Here is a 19,801-nt window from a genome sequence, read left to right as displayed (position 1 = left end):
CATTATCGCTTTTACTGCATCATACAGCAGACCTTACAAGACTAAGACGATACGAGACTGTTTTTACGAGTAAGCGTAAGGTGTCTAGTACAGGTGTACCCACCAGATTCTGTTTTATGAGCGGTACAGGCAGGAAATGACGCGCCGTGTCCAGCAGGATGCCACGGTGAGAGAAGCGCGGGAAGTCACGCACCATGCCACTGTAAACCGTTGCCTGCACACAAATTGCGCAACACTGGTGTGAATGGGAAGGAGTTGATTTGGGTACACGGTAAGAAATATAGTGGCAAATTCAGAGTGGGGCTCTATTTACTAGCCCATGAAAGAGAAGTGCGTATGTGTGTGCCTGTGCGTGTGTGTCCAAACGCAATTACATGCCTTTGGACCACGTGCAACGCATATACACTTGTGAAAAAGTTTGTTTTATCCTAAATGAAAGAAATTGTTTGGGCAGCAGTAGCAAAAGTGTGCCTATCGCGCTCCAAATGCGAGCGGCCGCAAGCGCCTCTCGGCCATGTTGTATCATATCATGCCCTTTCAAACCGGGAGTTATTTCATGTGCAAAATATGAGCTCCATCCAGGAAGTTACGTGCACCGCGTAGACATGAACTCTCCGATGAGTTATATCGAAGCAACTTAAACCTTGCTTTGTGAAGTAAAAATTGCTCCCCTCGAAGTGTTACTTTCTGAAATTCTATATTAATTTGCCCGGCGGCAATCTCGTAAAGCATGCTATTGCTACCCAGTTGCGCGTGTCACTTATTCGCCTCGCAATGACCATCTGCTAAGTTTTCCAGGCAGCGTCTAGGTGGCCCTTTATCGGACACTAAGGTGTAATAAAAAATCTAAATACATTGTCCAGTGGTGGCCGATGCTCGGCTCACTCCCTATAATTTCTGCACATTCGTTTAGTGCACTCGAGACTCAGAGCGGCAACCTTATTTCGATCTGCCGACTCAACTTCTACCAAGCAGTATTGGTGAATGATGATTATGATTCAAAACTAGCCGAGCTACCATCAGTGCACAATCCGGCCGTCCCTCTTTTTGAGTCAGTTTGACACATTGCCCCCTTGCTTACATTTTCGAGAACCCATACCGTGTCTAGCGAACCACTAGCGGCAAATTCCATTGCTAGAAGATCAGCAGAGGCGTCGTGCAGTGAAGGAGTGGGGCAGTGAGATAAGGTTCGCTAGATTCGCCACTAGAATTGTGCACGTGCGTTGAGAAGGGCGGCGAGAGAAGAGTAACGTTGTATAAACGACCGCAGCTCCAACATTCTCTGCCGGACAGCCACAAAATAACATGCGAAATATCGCTCGCATGCTTCGGCCGTTATGCCCCTTTGCGATTTTGTACGTTTGTGCAGCGGCGTATTCAGGCCCTCTATTGTAGCGATGCCTTTTCAGATTGTAATGTCTTTTCATGTTTTGCGCGCTTCTTCAGAAGCCGTATTTTGACACGATCACTTATGGGAATATCGCGCATACGTCTCTTTCAATGCATGTTGATTGGCTGGTTCAGTAAAAGCGGGCTAATAGTCGCCACGGTCATCGGAGACGGGAGATTCTGCGTCACACCAAGCGACACTGTCTCCGAAAGTAGCAGTCTCAGAATGCGGCCCCGGTATCTCAAAGTGATGGCCTACCTTCGTCTTCTGAAATATAGCCGTCCATGAGCGATGGTTCATAAACGCACGTTCACACTGTTGAATCCGCCGTCCACAGCGAGCGGAATTCTCGCGTCGCCGAAATTCCGCATCGTTCACACTGCGTGACTGCGTACCAACCACACCGCCGAAATTGCGCCAAAACGTAATACAGCGCCATTTTCCGTGTAAAGTGCTAACCAAAAATCAGGCGCCGGATATTCCGGATGTTCCTGCGGCCCCCCGGCTCTCCGCCCGCGTTGTGTTCGCATGTCGTTATGGCGAGTCACGTAAACAGGAGCACAATCGTCGAACTGCTGGACCTGCAGGCAATCAACTTTCTGGCGAGGTCTGAGGAGCAGAAACATGCATTCGCCGAAGAAGAAACGGTGCAAGCAGTGGTGGTGGGTTCCTCCTGATTTGCAAAACACTAGAAGCTTGGTTACGCCGAGGTAATGCTACCCGTTCTGCGAGGTCGCGACATGTTGTACTCGAAAGAGTAGGTGGGGATATATCGCTACTCGTGACAACAGTCATTATGCTTCACTTGGCGCTTGTCGAAAAGGAGTGATTACAGAGGACTTCACTGTCGCTACGGCATTCGACGACTGCGTTCTGATAAGCGCGCCGCCGTTTTTCGAATTGTCGCCTCGCGGTTCTATAGGTTCGCGGTGAGGGAATCCGAAGGCAGCTGCCGCAAAAATCGCTCCGGGACCCATCTGTGCGAAAAGGGCTGTTCCGGTGGATCTGGCTGCCGCCGAAGCGGATTCCGCGCCGCTGTCGCCGCCGAATGTCTCAGTGTGAACGCGACATAACTCTAGCATAAAATCGAGCATAAGGCATCGCTACAAAATGCCAGCCGAGCAAACACTGCTGCATAAATTTCGCAGTATTATATCATCGCTATTAGCGCCGCACGCCTACATGCATCTCGGCTCTGAAGATGAGCTCTTAGGAGACATCGCTGCTGTCATCGCCGAGTGTCACAAGTACTTTCATGTTCACAAAAAAGTGTTTTATGCCCGGGTCGACCAACACTTCACTGGCGCCATTTTCGTCATGGAAGTGACGTTGATAAAATTCATACGAACAGATGACAAAGAAAAACCATGCTTGAGGCTTCACAAACGCGCCTTATATTTCTCACAATTCGCTCCCACAGTGCTCTTGGATGAGGGGGTGGTGTCGCAGTCTGGGAGAGTTGAAGTGAAGTACTACATCATGACGCTAAAGGAGCGTTTACACTAGAGCGACACGACACCGATTTCGGTCTGCCGACTGTCGCCGGGAGTGTCTTTTGTCGTGTCGTCGTCCTATTTACACTGCAACGACGCCAACAGTCGGCCGAAACAGTCGGCCAATCGTCTGTGAAAGACGCCGTCTGCGTCTTGTCATGCTCCCAGCCTCTCGTCGGCCGATTCTGCGTCTGCCTCGTGTCGCTCTGTGTAAACGCGCCTTAACGAGCGCAGACAGGGAGCGCTTTGGTAGTTTGAGCGCAACGGAGGCTTTCGGTACAATATTGCAAGAAACTATACCGTCGGTGCAATGCACCGCATGCGGTGATTCAGATCGGTGAAAACGCAGTTACGTGCCTTGACTTTCGCGTCGTGTTACCATGTGACGGATCGTCGCCAGAGTAGTGGGCTTCCACACGCACCAGTGGTATTTCTCCGCCGCTTGCTGCTTCGAGTGTGTTATCACCGAATAATAAATGTGCTGCAATGAGCACCACAGAAAGGGAACTACGTCGACATTCGAATGTCGCACATTGAGTGCTTTAGTGAAACGAGGGATACGCCAGTGGCCAGTCGAACGCCTACAGTAAGGTACAAATTGCGGCTGGTTGGTTCACGACTACATGCGATATTATGTTGGTGTAACGGGGCAGTGTGCTAATCGGCGAATGCGAGAACATTCGAACAGGGTTCAAAAACAAGCTAGAGATAATCAGTTGTTCTCCGTTGTAATGATTAAGGTTGCCAGCCGTCTTTTAAGCATTCGATTTTCCTGTCAAAATACTATGAACAAAGCGCGCGTCTCATTTCTGAAGCTTATCATATCCACAATAGCAGCGAGGCACGTGTAAGCCTCCTGTCGATATCCCTCCTTACGAAGGAGTTATCATTTCTGTCCCATTGAACATTTCTATTGCCTCTGCGCAGGCTGAGTCTATTTTTTCTGTTGTTTTTTCTCTTTGAGATTGTGGGATTACATATATGCTGACTGGAAGAATAAAACACATTTGGTTGTTAGTGAGCACCGCGGTCTGTGTCCTTTCTTCCTTCCGTCTTTTTAGCGCTGTTTTTATACTGGAATGCATTCCCGCGTCCATGCATTCCCACCGGCTGGCAACCTTAATCATGATCTCCAGTTCCTGTAGCGCTTTGGCGTATATGCATGAGCACACACGTAGGTTACCCTACATTGGGGCGCGCTGGCGTTTCTCTCCTCAAGTGACGCTTTTAAAGAGTGCATATCGAGTGTCAGTGTTTATTATGTGCTTGTTGATGCCACCTTTGCGCGGAATCCACCACATGCTGTGTCTACGTGTATGCTAATTACTTCTACTGCCACAGAGGTTAAATCATGATCATGGACGTTATTCGTCGAGATGGATATGTGCCACTGAGCGTCAACGTGGGTGCATCCACTTCAAATGGTGCTACACTGCCAAACACCAATCGACATTGTGCAAGCTCTCGTATATGAATCTACAATAAATGATCTACAACTTCTACGACACGGTTCACTTTCGTTTCATGTCGATTCCTATAACGGAGGAGCAACCATGTTTTTGTTTATTTTTGCTCTTGACGCGACTGATGCATGGCTGATACATTTATCCTGTTGTTTTGAGTGCGTTATGTTCCAATATTGAAATGGGTGAGACTATCTTGATGTCTCGCTATCTTTGTTTCTACTATCTGTAAGCAATTCGGCAAAGTGAACACGCTAAGATGCAGCCGTCCCCCTTGCACCCGACGACAGGCAAAATGGTCGAGGACTACTGGGATACCAAATAAAATAGCTGCAAAAACCGATCGCGTGAACGACTTGAACATCACCGGGGCCCACCAAAATCTATGCACTTGAATGCTGCCACTGCCGCCGCGCTTGCTATATGAAGCGCGAAAGCGGATAAAGAGGATGCCACGTTGAAAGGCCGTGTGATTTCCTTCGTGCTCCATTTTGCATGGGCTATCCCAAGAATATCCATCTCGGAAAGGATGCACATTGTTACTTCGTCTGTAGCAGTTTTACCGCAGCAACAAACCACCGATATGACCGTACACCCCCGCTCGTCGGAGAACAGGATCGTGCAGGCTTTCAGCAAGGAAGCTCGCTTGACAAACCTGCCCCGAGGGCATCGACCGAAGGTGCCGATGAGCGAATAGTTGAAGTAGCGAGACGATACCCGAAGTTGACGGCGAAAGGAACGACCTGGTGCTCGCAGCCGCAAGTACGCAAGTACTACGCGAGCGCCTTCACATGGGCGGCCTTCATAGCTGTGTGGCTGTGACGAAGCATTTCATCTCGTCAGAAAACAGGATCAAAAGGCTGTTTTTTTGCACAGGAGCAGCAATCGTGAACGGAGGAAGAATGGCAGGATGCCATTTTTACTGACGAGAGCACGTTTATGTCAAAATGGGACTAGCAGCAGCGAACGTGGAGGACGCAAGGCACGAGGTTGGTGGACTGCTTTACTCTCGGTGAAGTTAGACAGCTTCTCTAAACAGTCTACCAACTTTTCGCTCTCCTTACATCCTAGTAGTGTATGATAGATGGGCAGATGTATGTGGCAGCTAAGTATACGTTTTCATTAAAAACTACGCTTGATATACTATACGCCGAAAAAGTTTCACTAGCGCCTTGTTAAGTGCGTTGGACACAAGCAGCTCGTAGAAATGTCTACGAAAAGCAGTGCATTCTGCGAACATTCAAGAGTAGGGCCTGCTATCGTCGCGGTTATCACTCGTAGTGACAAATTGCCTGTGTTCTTTCCGCTTCTTTCGCCCAGGTTCGACGCGCCCAATCTGCATCGTGTTGCAAGCAGCGGCCGATGTAGCGTCACCGTGTGGGGGTCCATTTCCAAAGAGGGCTAGGGCCCGTTTGTACGCCTGGACGGCCGCTTTACTGCCGCAGCATATATAGACGTGCTGGACACCATCCTTATACTGTACGCCCTAGATGGCCCATTTAAGGACGGCTTGTTTTCCTTCTAACACGACCGGAGCCCAGTTCACACCGCAGCATCCGTAACTTGCTTGCTCGAAGACAGGTATCTGATGGTGTTGGACTGGCCCCCGCAAGGTGCGGACATGAATATTATCGGAATATATGGGCTGAAATAAAGAAGGCCCTTTCTCGGCGGCCGCTCCACAGGTGTTCTTAAGACAATCTGCGGCGGGCAGCCGTTCAAGAAGAATTGCAGAAGCTGGCTCGTTCTACCTTGGCCGAGTTTTAGCTGCAGCATGTTGTTATTGGTATAAACAAGGCCTCTGCGACGCGCTCGCTCTTCCTCTGTTATGAAGCTATCAATATGCTTCAGGCGCCCTGATTACAACTTCAGAATAGAAGTTCACAACTTGGGAATAGCAATTACTTTAACAGCGCAGATTCGGGTGCTTAGAATATGGTTTTGTACGACCTCTACCTACACACCCGGTTCAATGAGGAGTGATGCTGAGCGATTGATTGGCTGCATACCCTTTGCCTTGGTTCTATTTAATGGCATAGAAGACTGTTACTGCAGAAGGTGCAAGGTGAGGGAAGTTTCGCTAAACAGAGGACGACAACTTTGTTCTTAATTTCTGACCGACTGTGTCTGTTCTGTATAGTCGTTGCATTTAATGTCCATTGTATGACTTTTTTAAGTGCGGAGCACTTTAGGGACTCCGGTTGTCGTCTCATGTCATCGCATGTCATCTGTGATCTCTTGTCGTCGCTTGGAATCACGCAGGCAAAACGTTGTATAGCATATTCATGTATAGTATAGCAAGGGGCCGCAGATCTAAGTGTTGATGAGGAGCAGGGAAAGGTGCAGGGGAGAGGGTGGAGCATATCATAGACATGTATGGCGACACGTATGCAAAACCATGTATAGAATAGCCATCTATAGTATAGTATTGCAAGGGGTCGGGAAAGGGAAGTGAGGGTGGTAGTGATGTGATGGTGAGGAGAGAAAGGGTAAAGCATGCATGGCCATGTATAGTATAGCATAACCATGTTATTAAGAAAGAGGGGATGATAAATCATAGCATAACTGTGTATAATATTAGAGGGGGTGAAAAAGGGAAGTGATTGTGAGGAGGAGATATGTGAGGGTGAGGAAGAGAGAAAGCTGGAGGGGAAGGGTAAAGCATAGCATAGCCGTGTATAGGATAGTGTAGGAAGGGGCTGGGAAAGGAAACTGAGCGTGAGGAGAATGAGGAAGGGAGTGGGCATCACTGTATCACAAATGAAGGTTTCCTTTCCCGCCGTGGACGCCGAGCAGGCTGCACGCTTGGAACGCCAGCTTCGCCGAAAGGCAGGCGAATCACTGCTCCGCTCTTCCTGAAGCTTTCACGTTGGGTGCAACTGCATGCATTTTCGAAGTGGCATTACGTCACCGATATGCGATATCTGCGAACATTGTGGCTTCTTTGAACAGGTTTGGCACTAGATCTAAAAATATCTAAAAATACATCGAAAGAAACACACCCTGAAATGTGCCATTGATTTTAACACATGCACCCTATGATCAATGTTATTCACTTGATGTCGTTTACACATCCACTGTTATCAAAAACTTGAATGCAGCTGCTGTAAGAGCGAGAAAATTCAATATCTTGAAATGTTACTCACGTATCGCACGAAAGGCCTCGCGTCCAGCATTTGGCTGAACGTCTCCAAGCCTGCGGACAAAGACAAGTGAACGCTTAAACTAAGGTATCTGAATCTTATCGATTCAGATACACAAGAAGGGAAGAGGCCAGGGCCTAAGCCAGGACTGTACGCTAGATACTGGGTGTGTTTTTTTTCGACGATACACATTTTTATCGAAATGCTATGACAGTAAGGTACCTGTCGTCTTCACATATCAACTCCACACCAAGGCGCAAATTCTTTGGTACATCCACAGTTACACTCAAAAGACTAACCGAGAAAAGCTCGTTAATTGTCATTTTAATAAACAGCTTAATGGCGGTTGCTCATATAGAAAAGTCGTCGGGCGTCACAATTTACGACATGCTGTTCTTTTTTATATACTGCAGAAATCTTACATAGTTTGAGATATACATTAGCGAATTTCAGTGTCTTTATAGAAATGACGCTTGGAACGGCAGAAAGTTAAGCTAGTTGGTATGGCTCTATTAATCAGAGATTATTGGAGCATGAGAGGCCTTTACCCGAGGCTAACAATATGATATATCTTTAAATTGTCGAGAGTGTAAATGCATGCGAAGTTCGATGGATGTGAAGTGTGCAGAGGCACACTTCTTTTTTAAGAACAAAGAAGCATAACAACATGGTCATACTTATACAACTGCATCATGGAGCACCTGGACAACAGGAGTGTAGCCAGGGGGGAGGGGGGTTTGAGGTGCAACCCCTCCCTCCCCCCATATTTTTTTTTCAATTTTGCACGCGATGCATGCACGCACACATAGAAACGCACGCACGAACATACATAAAATATAGACCCCCCCCCCCCTTCCTATTGAAAAACATTTCTGGCTACGCCCCCGCTGGACAAACACGGCGTTTGAAGTTATTTTCACAATGTCATTGGGTATCAGATTCCAGGCTCTAATTGTATTGGGGAAAATGACGTTATACGCGGCACTTTGACAGGTCGAAATTTGTGAATCGGTACAAAATGCGTCTTTTTCGAATCAGAAGGTCCCTCCTCTATCAGTTTAGTGAAAAGTAGACGTATAGTATAGCACAAAGTTAATGCGCCGAAATATATATAGCTGGAAAGGGACAGTTTCGTTGCTGAAGCTCTTACCTCGGAGCGCTCCCCAAACTGTCTCGGATATCAGCAAGGCGTCACCACGAGCTGGTATCTTTAGCACATCTGAAACGCGAGAACGTGAAACAGAAATAACTAAAAAATAATAACCTAATTCAAGTGCAGTTAGGTTGCGCGTGTCCAAATTCCAAGTTTCACATGTGATGCAAACATCCCGGATGTCATTATTGTCTACGCTTTCTGAAGGTACTTGCTTGGAACTCGACTGTTTACATCAAACTATAAAGAATATAACCAAGCACTTTTAAGGCGAAAGCCTTCAATGCCTCATCAAACGCTAAATTTAACCGTCGGCGTCCCGCGGAATCGGGCACGTGATGCAAAAATCATCATCACGTGATGACGTCCCCATACGAATGATGCCACAATCACGTCACATCGCCAAAATTTGTGACGTCATCATGACAATACTGTGACATCACACGACGTAACGTCATATGATGACGCCATCACATGACATCGTAGCTTGGTCAGTGGTGGTCCGATCACTGAGGCAATGCAAAACCAGGTGAGCTGCCTCCGATCTTGGAGGCAACGCAAAACCACGTTAGGTGTAGGAGGCTTTCGAAGGGTGGCGGGGCAGGCCAATGCATCGACTAAGAAGAAGAAGCTGACTTTCGCCTTCGAGTCGTCTCAGGTGAATGCATAAGGGACCCTGCGAGTTTTTTTCCCGCAGTGAAGCACCACGCTAACCTCGCATTACTGGGACATCTAAATAATGACAGTGAGGACAACGATAACAAATAAAATGATCATGGCACCCCTTTTTTGCCGTCTGCTTAGTTTGTAATATTGCTCATCGTGGGCAAAATGCACGCGATATGCGACGTGGTGAAAACTTAACATTGTAAAGCCGCTATCTGGAGCGCCAACGCAATTGCCTCACTTCTTCCAATTTTCAACTCAAGTAACAGGGTTCTAAATTCACAATTTATGAGCGCAATTGCTGCTCCCAATGACCTTCTAAATGTCTCGCTCCCAGCTCCACTGAGACACAATTTCAGACATTCCGGGCGGTTGGCCTTGTGAATCTGGATAAAAGCCTGACGAAAAACACGTGGCAAGACTTGACTTGAACGCATAGACGTTTTTTACCGCATGTAACCCCCTGAAAAGGTGGTTTCACTGCAGTGTGCGGCTGCTATGCCACAAATTCATCTATCCAGAGTGGAGGAGGGGAGGTGATTTCATTTCATTATTTTTTCGCGCTGTTTATTTCCAGCATGAATGACATGAATGGCACACAAAACGATGTGCACATGTATCTTTTTGTGTCCCTTCGATTAGTTGCCCTATACAATTTACAGCGATGAATGACCAAATATAGCTACCTTACTAAACATGAGGCCATAGTGGCTTTCTGATCTTGAGAATAACTTACCGAAGCGATTGTTGCTTGCGTTCTCTTCTCTTTATCAAATGCTGCTACAGCAGCTGAATTGTCATAGCTGCGGCTTTACGGGAAAATGACGGCTATGACATACATAGCTTGTTCGCCCTGTCAGAAACTGGACGAATTGACACATGAGGCATCTAGTTTCAATCGATAGACCATAACAACTTTTCTGCGCATGTGAAACCCCTAAGTTCCGCCCCAAAAATTGATATATCACAACCGGAAATTGAGTGGCCGCACCCAGCTCAAGAACTGATCGGCAGAGCCAGGTCCATATAGAAGTCGAACTGTCCTGGTGTACATCCATAAGACCGACACGTACGGGAGCGCTGTACTATCCGTCTTCGTATGCCTCACTTGGTCTGTCTTGTTTGCATTTTTGTATTAAGCGCTCACATTAGGAGCCACGCCAGGAAGCAGCTATCTTACTATGTCTATCGTCGCAGAAATACTCACACTTCTCGTCGGCCTTAGGTGGCGGGTAGCCGCAGTCGACGCCGCTATCTCGCCGAACGCTGACGCGCAGGCGTGTCAGCACCGTGGCCGGGCTGGTCGTGTTGTCCGCCTCACTCGTGGCGTACATTGCCGGCAGCAGCACGAGCTTCCGGTATCGCTTGATAGCGTGCTTCACCACGTCGCACTCCGAGTCGGCGGTGATTCGAAAGCGACGGGCGTCCAGTACGCGCGGCTTCTTCAGGGACACGTTTAACTGCCTCGGGGCCGGCCACAGCGACGGCACATTGTCCAGAACACGCTGCATAATTCATTCATTTAACGATAGAGCCATAAACTGCTTGCTCAAGACCCCTTTCAGCGGCCCCTTAACGGCAGTCTGTACAATCTATAGGTGCCATATTCGCTGCGAAGCTGTTTACACGGCACACAACGTTGGTGCTCCTGCCAGTAATGTTGGCTCACCTGAAGCTCAGCGATGTTCTGCACTCCGATCCTGTCTTCGCCGTCCGCATTCTCAACCTGCATTCACCGGTGAGAGATATGCGCAACAAGCGTGCATAAAGATAGCTCACGTTGAGCAGACCGGGGTAAAACATAGAAATATACACGTGGTTTTGCGGCAAAAATGAAAACCTTGCAGTACCAAAAAAAATTGTGATATTGCTGTACCTTCGTGACTTTAATGATATGCAGGGACCCGGACGAGAAAGAAAAAATTCCACAGCATATACACGGGGTGAATGATGATGAGTGGGGCGAAGCTCTCGTACGGCAGGATCTTGGCGGCGGCGTCGCGCAGCTTCACGCCCAGTACATCATCAACGACGTGAGATCGGGCCGGTTTATACTAAAGGGTTGATGAGAGTCATGGCGACTTGCAGCTCACTTTAATTTTACATGTACGCTGTGAATTTTTATTGTTTAATCACGCACAGGAGAAATCTCACCGGGCACTACCTTGGAGGTAAACAATGGCTGCTAATGGGGAATGAGAGACAGAAGTAGTCAGCTTTTAGCTAACACTTGCACTTCTACTTCTACTAACGTTTTCTACTGGAACATGCCAATGGCTGCTAATGGGGAATGAGAGACAGAAGAAGTGGGCTTTTAGTTAACGCGCACGCTGCGAATTTTTTATTGTTCAACAACGCACAGGAGAAATCTCCCACCGGCACCACCTTGGAGGTCAAGATCTGGTACTAGCGTTACGACTGGTTACGCACTACATACAGGGGACGAACGGGTGCCGCTATAAGGAGCTTCGCCCCTAAATATCCAGCCAGTTCCACGCCGTGAAAGCCTTCCGACAGCAAAGCTGTGGCTCCTTTCAGCAGGCATTGCACTTTCCATTTTAGTTTCGGCAAAGGTTTCGCTAAGTCGTTATCTGCTCGTTAACTGGCTCGTGATAAGCATCTCTCCTCGTAAGCTCTTGTAGGCGCCATCCAAACGACCGGCAGCGTTGTCGCCATCGTCTCGTCGCTAGCGCATGGCGTCTCGGGCGCACCACGGCCGCTCATCGAAGAGGTCAATGTCGAAACTAGAATCTCCCCCGAAGACGCGCGCTTGATTACCTGCGGGATGGGAAGAGCAAGTGGCACACGTGGCCGCTCCCCTTTAGAATTCATTCGCTTCTCATGAATTCGTGTTCTGCAACCACGAGTGAATAGCCCAGCGGTTATGACACTTGTCGGCGGATTATGAGGTCTTGATTTCAAATCCGACCTCGCCAGTAATGAAACTTATTTTGGCTTATTTATGTCTTTATTCGATCCACCCTTTAGTTATACCTCCTCTGTGTGGTCGATCACGTGACCTTCCCTTTCCCTCTCTCAAGAGGCTCCTTCCTTTCGCCCTGGTCACGCGACCTGCTTTAGCGAACAACACTGACCCCGGCACAGGGTGCGCTAAGACAACCTCGTTGTAAAAAAATGCCTGGCTCTTCCTTAATCTAGAGTAGATATAAGCATAAAATGGCGGCCGGAGAACTATGCCGGCTAGAGGCGATACTATACCCACAATCTTAAAATGGATATAGTGCATGTTCGCAAGGTAACGCCCCACCACACCACGCCACACCATACTGTGCACGGGTCCATATGGTGACCATTGTTTTCTCTCACTGTATGGGATAAATCTAGGATTTACCTAGCGCTTACGGTCACGACGCGACGCAGGCCCGAGCGCCTGGCACAAGTCGGACTCTACTAATGTCAAACCAGTTACGTCACCACGTACGACCGCAGCTACAGAAGCCTATGCGCAGTAATTCGAAGGACGCGCTGCCTGTCGGGAACACGCGATACGGGTTCCTGTGCATGCGCATCCGGCGCGGCCCTCGCGATTTGGAGAGCTATTCAGAGCGGGGCGGCGTCCAAGCGTGCCAGGAGCCGCCAGTCGCGTCGGCGGTTAGGAGCCGGTAGCACTACACGCAGCGTGGCGCCGTCTCTGAAAGGGGCAGTAACACCTACGCCGTGCACCTCTTTTCAGTGTTTCCCGGAAATCTCGTTTGTTCTCGTCTGAGTGCCCGGTTAATATCGTTTGAATGCGCGGTTCTCCTATGAATGCACGAACAGCTATGGCTTTTGGCTCAAGGTCGCTCAAAGCTCTTCACGCTTAACAGCGGGAGCTCAAAGCACTTCACGCTTAACAGGCAGGTTCGGCCGAATATCGAGCCATTTGCATTTCTTAACGTGTCACTTGTTATTCTCATGAGTGCCTTATTTTTATTTTATTTGACTGCTGTAGGGAGCATTAGTTCGGACTGTAATTTCTCTGACAATGGTTTAACGAAACGTGGGTGCTGCATACGGGTGCGAAATTATCATAGCCTTATTAGCTTAGCGTTCAGTGCGTACAGAGATTGTAAAAACATCGTGCAGGCGTCCATAACCGGAAAAAGAACTTGAGCCCTCAACAATTAAGTTAGCTTACCTTCATATTGCTATCCGTCTCTAATACGGATGGCCAAGGAGGACCAAGTTAAGTCGATTAATTTTCATCGAAACCACAATGAGCTGGTTGTGTACATAAGATTATGAATGACAAGGAATTTTTATACCACGTATCGTTCCTTGCCCCCATACTTTTCACAGCTTGGGAGGGGGGGGGGATGGTTGAAAAGCGGTGAAGTGGCCCTATACTTCTCCCCTCCGGCCTCTCCAAGTAAATACGCCTACATAAACTGTGTAAGCTCAAATTTTCTTTTAAAAAATGTGGGCGAATATAACGTTAAACTACCCGCACTGTTTCCTTCCGTACAGGTCGTTAGCTGTTAACGGTTGGTCGAAACTTTCTGGGTCATGCTCACAGCACTTGCTCGTAACAAGACGCAACAAATGACGCGTAAGGGCCCGCTCACGCTAGCGGCAAGCCCGCCGCAACGGCGCGGTGCCGCAGAACGTCCGCCGTCGCCGCACGCGCGAGAGCTGTCCTACTTGCACGGCAAGCTTCGCCGGCGAGCCTCCGAAAAACATGGCCGCACTGCTAAAAGCGGTTGTCGTCCACCTCGAATCTATCAAGTGGCCGCCGTGCGCTCTGTAGCGCGTAAGCTCCGAACTGATGCTTCCATTTGCTTTAGATTCATGTCCTTAAGCTTCGAGAGCAAAGTATTCGTAGCGATTCGGCCCCGTTTTGGAGAGCCATACTCAAATAATCCATGCTGTAGGCTTAGCGAGTCGAAATGGGCGCTTCCGAATGCTCGGAGGACATGGATTAGGCGTTTCTTAGTTGTTTCTAGTCCTCCATAGCTGGCGCCACTTGACCTGGCGCCAGTTTGAGGACACTTTATAAGGTTTTACGAGACGCTTTCTTTAATGCCGGACAGACTAAACCGCTTTATTGACTGCTGAAACCATGCCTGGCAACGACACGGACGACATACGCACTTCTAGCGTGAAAAACGCGGAGCAGAAAGCAAGCAGCTCGAAGCGTCCCGCGGCAGACGCACATGACGCGGAAAGCCGAAAGCAGACGACGCGGCGCGCCGTAGTCATGGCAACCGCTCCTCCGTCGCTGATTGGCCACGTCGCTCTGCGGCAGACGGAGGACGGCGAGAAAATGGGTCTCGGACCTATTCTTCGAGCGGCAAAGAACGGTAGACGTGCGCGAACGAAATCGCTTGCGCACGGCAGCCTGAGAACGTCAAACGGCAAACGGCGAGCTGCCGTGCCGCTAGCGTGAGCGGGCCCTAAGGGATCCACCGCGTATGACCACGTCCGCACGACGTCAAAAAAAAAGAATATATATATATATATATATATATATATATATATATATATATATATACCTACTATGTTCAATATGGCATATTGCTGGTGATTGATTCTTCGGTATTCGTCAAAAAATTTCGGTGTGTCATATAATCATCTCCTTGTTACGCGACGTCAGATGTCTGCAAAAACTCGCAGCGTTAAAATGAAGTGTGCACAATAAAGAGAACGTTACTATTATGAACAGTAACTAAACTTTTTTTGAAATAGCCAAACAGTGTCTAATTCTGAACGTAATTCAAGAAGGCTGCCCATATTGGGAGCGGCTACATTTAGCAGTCGGCGAGATGGATTCCTAAACGTATAACAGATACTTTCAGTTGTAGTATAACGATGCTGAGCTGTTTTTGCACGCATACAACTCTCTGTGAACTCAACCTTGCTGAGAGAGAGGTGGAGAGACAAATAAACATTATTAGGAGCAGAGACAATCCTTTGCAGGCGGGCAGTCTTAGTCCAGAAAACCGTGGGCTATAAAAGCTTTACTGGTACCCGCCCGTATTAGCGCCACCGATTACGTAAAGTGCAGGCCAGGAAGAACAAAATAAAATCATGACAGATTGCTCTAACGTTATAAAGCTCCTGCTGAGCTGTAGCCTCCTCTGCAACGCTCGAGCGCTAGGCGCGAAAGCGTCGCACAGGCAGCCCGCACCGCAGAGAGCCTACAGCGCGTGGTCATGACACACGGAGCACAGTCGTCACAGCAGAATCTTAGGACAAATTTTATTACATAATTACGTGATTTCTGCTCACTTGCTCGTTTCCCAGTCTGTAGCTGACAATGACCACTGTCGAAGGTGTGTGTGTGTGTGGGGGGGGGGGGGGGTGCGAGAAAAGTGGACTGAAAGACCACTTTTCGTCCACATTACCTTGCTCACGTCTATATTGTAATTACTTCAATAGACAGAAAACAGTACAATGCACGTCCCTTATACGTCCTTTGGCTTCACTATTTGCTAGCTATCGTTAAGGGCGTATCGAACAAAGAAACGAGCCCTCGAAATTCCGCCCTTTCGGGTCAGCAGTCGAGCACCACAACCACTAGACCACCATGGCCGGTACCCTGCGACGTTAAGTGTTTCAGCCTGACCTTCAAAACTAACACGCATTTTATGGAAACAGGAGATCTCCACCGCGGCATACAAGGTAGTGAACTCAATTCCCATCTTTTTGAACAGCTTATAGCGCTGAACGGACGAGGGACGAAGTTCAAAGAAGGTAACCACAGGACCGCTGACTCACAACAAGAGTTTATTAGAAGAAACGACACGTATAAATACCAAAGCCGACCACGCTTCGACGGAGAGACTACGCGTGGGCAGCAGAGTCATATAAGTGATATAAACATGATGCCAGAACACGTGGGACTTATATAAAGGTGCAAAGGAACCTTTTCCCGCGTTAATCAAGACGACAAGCTGAAATTTAAAAATCGCTCCTCCTCTTCGCTAAGGGCAACAGACGGATGGCTTATGCGCCCCTCGCCTTCGCTGTTAATGCACACACCGTCCTCTATTTCCCTCTCGTTTTGATGTTTATACCGGAACAAACAATCGGTTTTCCTCACCATCGGTTCACAACCTTACGTCCACAATCTTTGCAGTGCGATGGCAAGTGCGAATCGCCTGTAGCCCTCAAAGAAGACAGATGTATCAATCAAATATTTACGCATCGTCCGGTTTGTCCAACAAATGTACGCCCGCGTGACAATGGCAACCTGTAAACAATATCTGACTTGCATTTACCGTATCTGTCTTTTTGCTTCTCGGAACATGAGTTGCAAGCTTTAACAACGCTCGATAAATTCTTATGCATGCGGGAATACGTAGTGGCAAGTTTATTAGGGGCGAATAAGGTCACACGTGCCCCATACCTGCTTGCTACAATCTTCAGGCAGTGTGAAAACTTATGTACATAAGGTACAAACACCGGCCCTTTTGTAGCGTTAGCTACACTTGCCTAGCCGCAGCCGATTTCGCGTGGATCGTCATGAGCCGTGCTGCGCACGCGCGAGGATTAGTGATATTGTTACGCCCACAGTAAGGGTTTGGGGTTTATTTACAGAAGGCTTGGATGGCAAGACCGCACAGGACGAAGCTACCGAGAGATCTTCTTCTTCCAACTTCCACACACTTCTTCCTCTTCTCAGTCCGGCACATACACGGCGTAATATTTCCCCCTTTGCAGACGAAGCGCACCGCGCGTTTTAGGCATCGTCCCGCTGACTAAAAGGCTTCAGGCGAGCCACATGGGTGACCTCAGTCTTTGTAGATCGTCTCCCGCTAGCTGTCAGGCGTCCACTGCACTGAGGCGCTCGAGGACAACGAATGGGCCGGCGTAGTTGGCGAGAAGTTTTTGGCACAAGCCACGCTTGCGCAAAGGTTTCCATACGAGCACAAGGTCTCCCGGTTCATAAGTGACATGCCGGTGCTTGCTGTCGTAGCGGAGCTTCGATCGGTCTTGTGATGCTATGGTACGCAGACGGGCAAGACGGCGAGCTTCTTCAGCGAGACAGAGAGTTTCGGCTAAAGAAGGATCGTCATTATCAGAGAACGAAAAAATAGTATCGAGGGTATAACGGGGGGGGGGGGGGGGTCGAACATAAAGAAGAAAGAAAGGGCTGTGGCCGGTGGTCTCGTGTTGGGAAGTACTGAAGGCATACGTGATGAACGGTAAAACGTCGTCCCAGTTCTTATGGTTGGACGCCACGTACATTGACAACATATTCACCAGTGTCCGGTTTGTTCGTTCGGTAAGGTCATTCGTCTGTGGATGGTAAGGCGTCGAATGTCGAAGTTCTGAGCCACACATAAGGAGGAGTTCCTCGACAACGTCTGCCGTAAACTGACGTCCGCGGTCAGTTATTATGACGCGAGGAGGTCCGTGGCGCAATATAATCGAATGCAGAAGGAAGGAGGGGACTTGCCCAGCAGTTGCAGATGGCAGGGCGGCCGTCTCGCAGTAACGGGTAAGATATTCGGCGCGCACTATAATCCATCTGTTGCCTTTCGATGAGCGTGGAAAAGGGCCCACGAGGTCAATGCCAACTTGCTCAAATGGAGCACTGGGAGGTGTCACAGGCTGTAGGAGTCCGGCTGGAGCTGTCGTGACTGATTTGTGCGCCTGGCATTGGGTACAACTGGCCACGTACTGCTCAACTGACTGGCGCATGCGTGGCCAGTAAAAGCGCTCCTGTGTACTATGGAGTGTTCGCGTCATTCCCAGGTGACCCGAAGTTGCATCGTCGTGCATGGCGCGCAGAACGGAGGAACGTAGCTTATCCGGAACCACCAGCAGGAAGTGGGAACCCGTGGCCGAGAAGGACTTCTTGTAAAGCAGTCCTTCACGAATGCAGAAGCGGCCTTCCGAAGTGGATGCGCGTGCGTCAGCAAATAACGGCTCCAAGCTGACGTCTTTCCGCTGCTCAATTTCAAAGGTGGCCTTGTCCGGGAACATTGGTGTCACGGACGCAATAGAAATTGTCGGCATCGCAAGCTGTCGTATCAAGCGGCATCCGCGAAAGGCAATCAGCGTCAGCGTGTTTCCTGCCGCTCTTGTACAATACCGTAAAGTTGTACTCTTGCAAGCGTAGGGCCCAGCGTGCAAGACGGCCGGATGGATCACGAAGGCTAACAAGCCAGCACAAGGAATGATGATCCGTGACCACTTGGAAGGGACGACCGTACAGGTAAGAGCGGAATCGCTGTACAGCGAAGACGAGTGCCAGACATTCCTGCTCAGTCACTGTGTAATTGCGTTCCGGCTTACTTAAAGTTCTACTGGCATATGCAATGACGTGTTCCTTTCCATTGCAGCGCTGTACTAGAACTGCACCTATGCCAATTCCGCTGGCGTCAGTATGAATTTCAGTTGCCGCAGAAGGATCAAAGTGCCGGAGAATAGGCTGCGACTTGAGTAGGAACTTCAGTTGGTTGAAGGAAGTCTCGCAGTCAGGTGTCCATTCAAAACTAGCACCTTGACGAAGCAGGCTGGTCAAGGGGAAGGCAACGTCAGCAAAGGCAGGAATAAAGCGGCGAAAATACGAGCACAGACCTAAGAAGCTACGAAGCTCCTTCGTTGAGCGAGGCGGTTTAAACGCTTTCACGGCCGCTGTCTCGTTGGGGTCAGGCCTGATGCCATATTTGTTGACGAGGTGTCCAAGCACCAATGTTTGTCGCGCGCCGAAAGGACACTTCTTCGCATTAAGAATCAGGCCAGCGTTTCTAATGCATTCCAGAACAGCGTCCACTCGTTCATTATGTTCACTAAATGTGCGCCCGAAAATCACAATGTCATCGAGATAACACATACAGATGTTCCATTTTAGGCCGCGCAGGATAGTATCCACGAACCTTTCGAATGTGGCGGGAGCGTTACATAACCCAAACGGCATCACGTTAAATTCATACAGTCCGTCCGGGGTTATGAAAGCAGTTTTTTCCTTGTCTTTTGGATGCATAGGAATCTGCCAGTAGCCTGAGCGTAAATCTATAGACGAAAAGTAGGACGCCGAATGTAGACAGTCCAAGGCGTCATCAATTCGTGGGAGAGGGTAAACATCTTTCTTGGTGACGGTATTCAAACGGCGATAGTCGACACAGAATCTCCAGGTACCGTCCTTCTTTTTCACAAGAATCACTGGAGTTGCCCAAGGACTCGATAATTCTTGGATGACGCCCTTCTGTAGCATTTCACGCACTTGATCGTCTATTATCTTGCGCTGGGACGGCGATACTTGGTACGGTTTTTGTCGGATTGGCTGTGCTGTTCCTGTATTTATCCTGTGGCGTGTACGAGACGCGGGGATCGAAGGCGCATGGTCACTCTGTGAAAAATAAAAAACCGGCAAGTACTTTAGCAGAACGTCTAGAAGTATGCGGCGCTTGTCAGGAGGCAGTGACTTCTCGACCATAGGTGAAATTTTCGAATCGTCTGAGCAAGCGTTCACTTGGGCATCAGGTCGAACGTTACTGAGGACAGCTACTGTTGTCGGCGAGTATTCTTTGAATGAAGGGAGC

Source organism: Rhipicephalus sanguineus, chromosome 6 (genome assembly GCF_013339695.2).
Source record: "Rhipicephalus sanguineus isolate Rsan-2018 chromosome 6, BIME_Rsan_1.4, whole genome shotgun sequence".
Classification (NCBI taxonomy): Eukaryota; Metazoa; Arthropoda; class Arachnida; order Ixodida; family Ixodidae; genus Rhipicephalus; species Rhipicephalus sanguineus.
Note: the sequence above shows the minus strand (reverse complement) of the source record.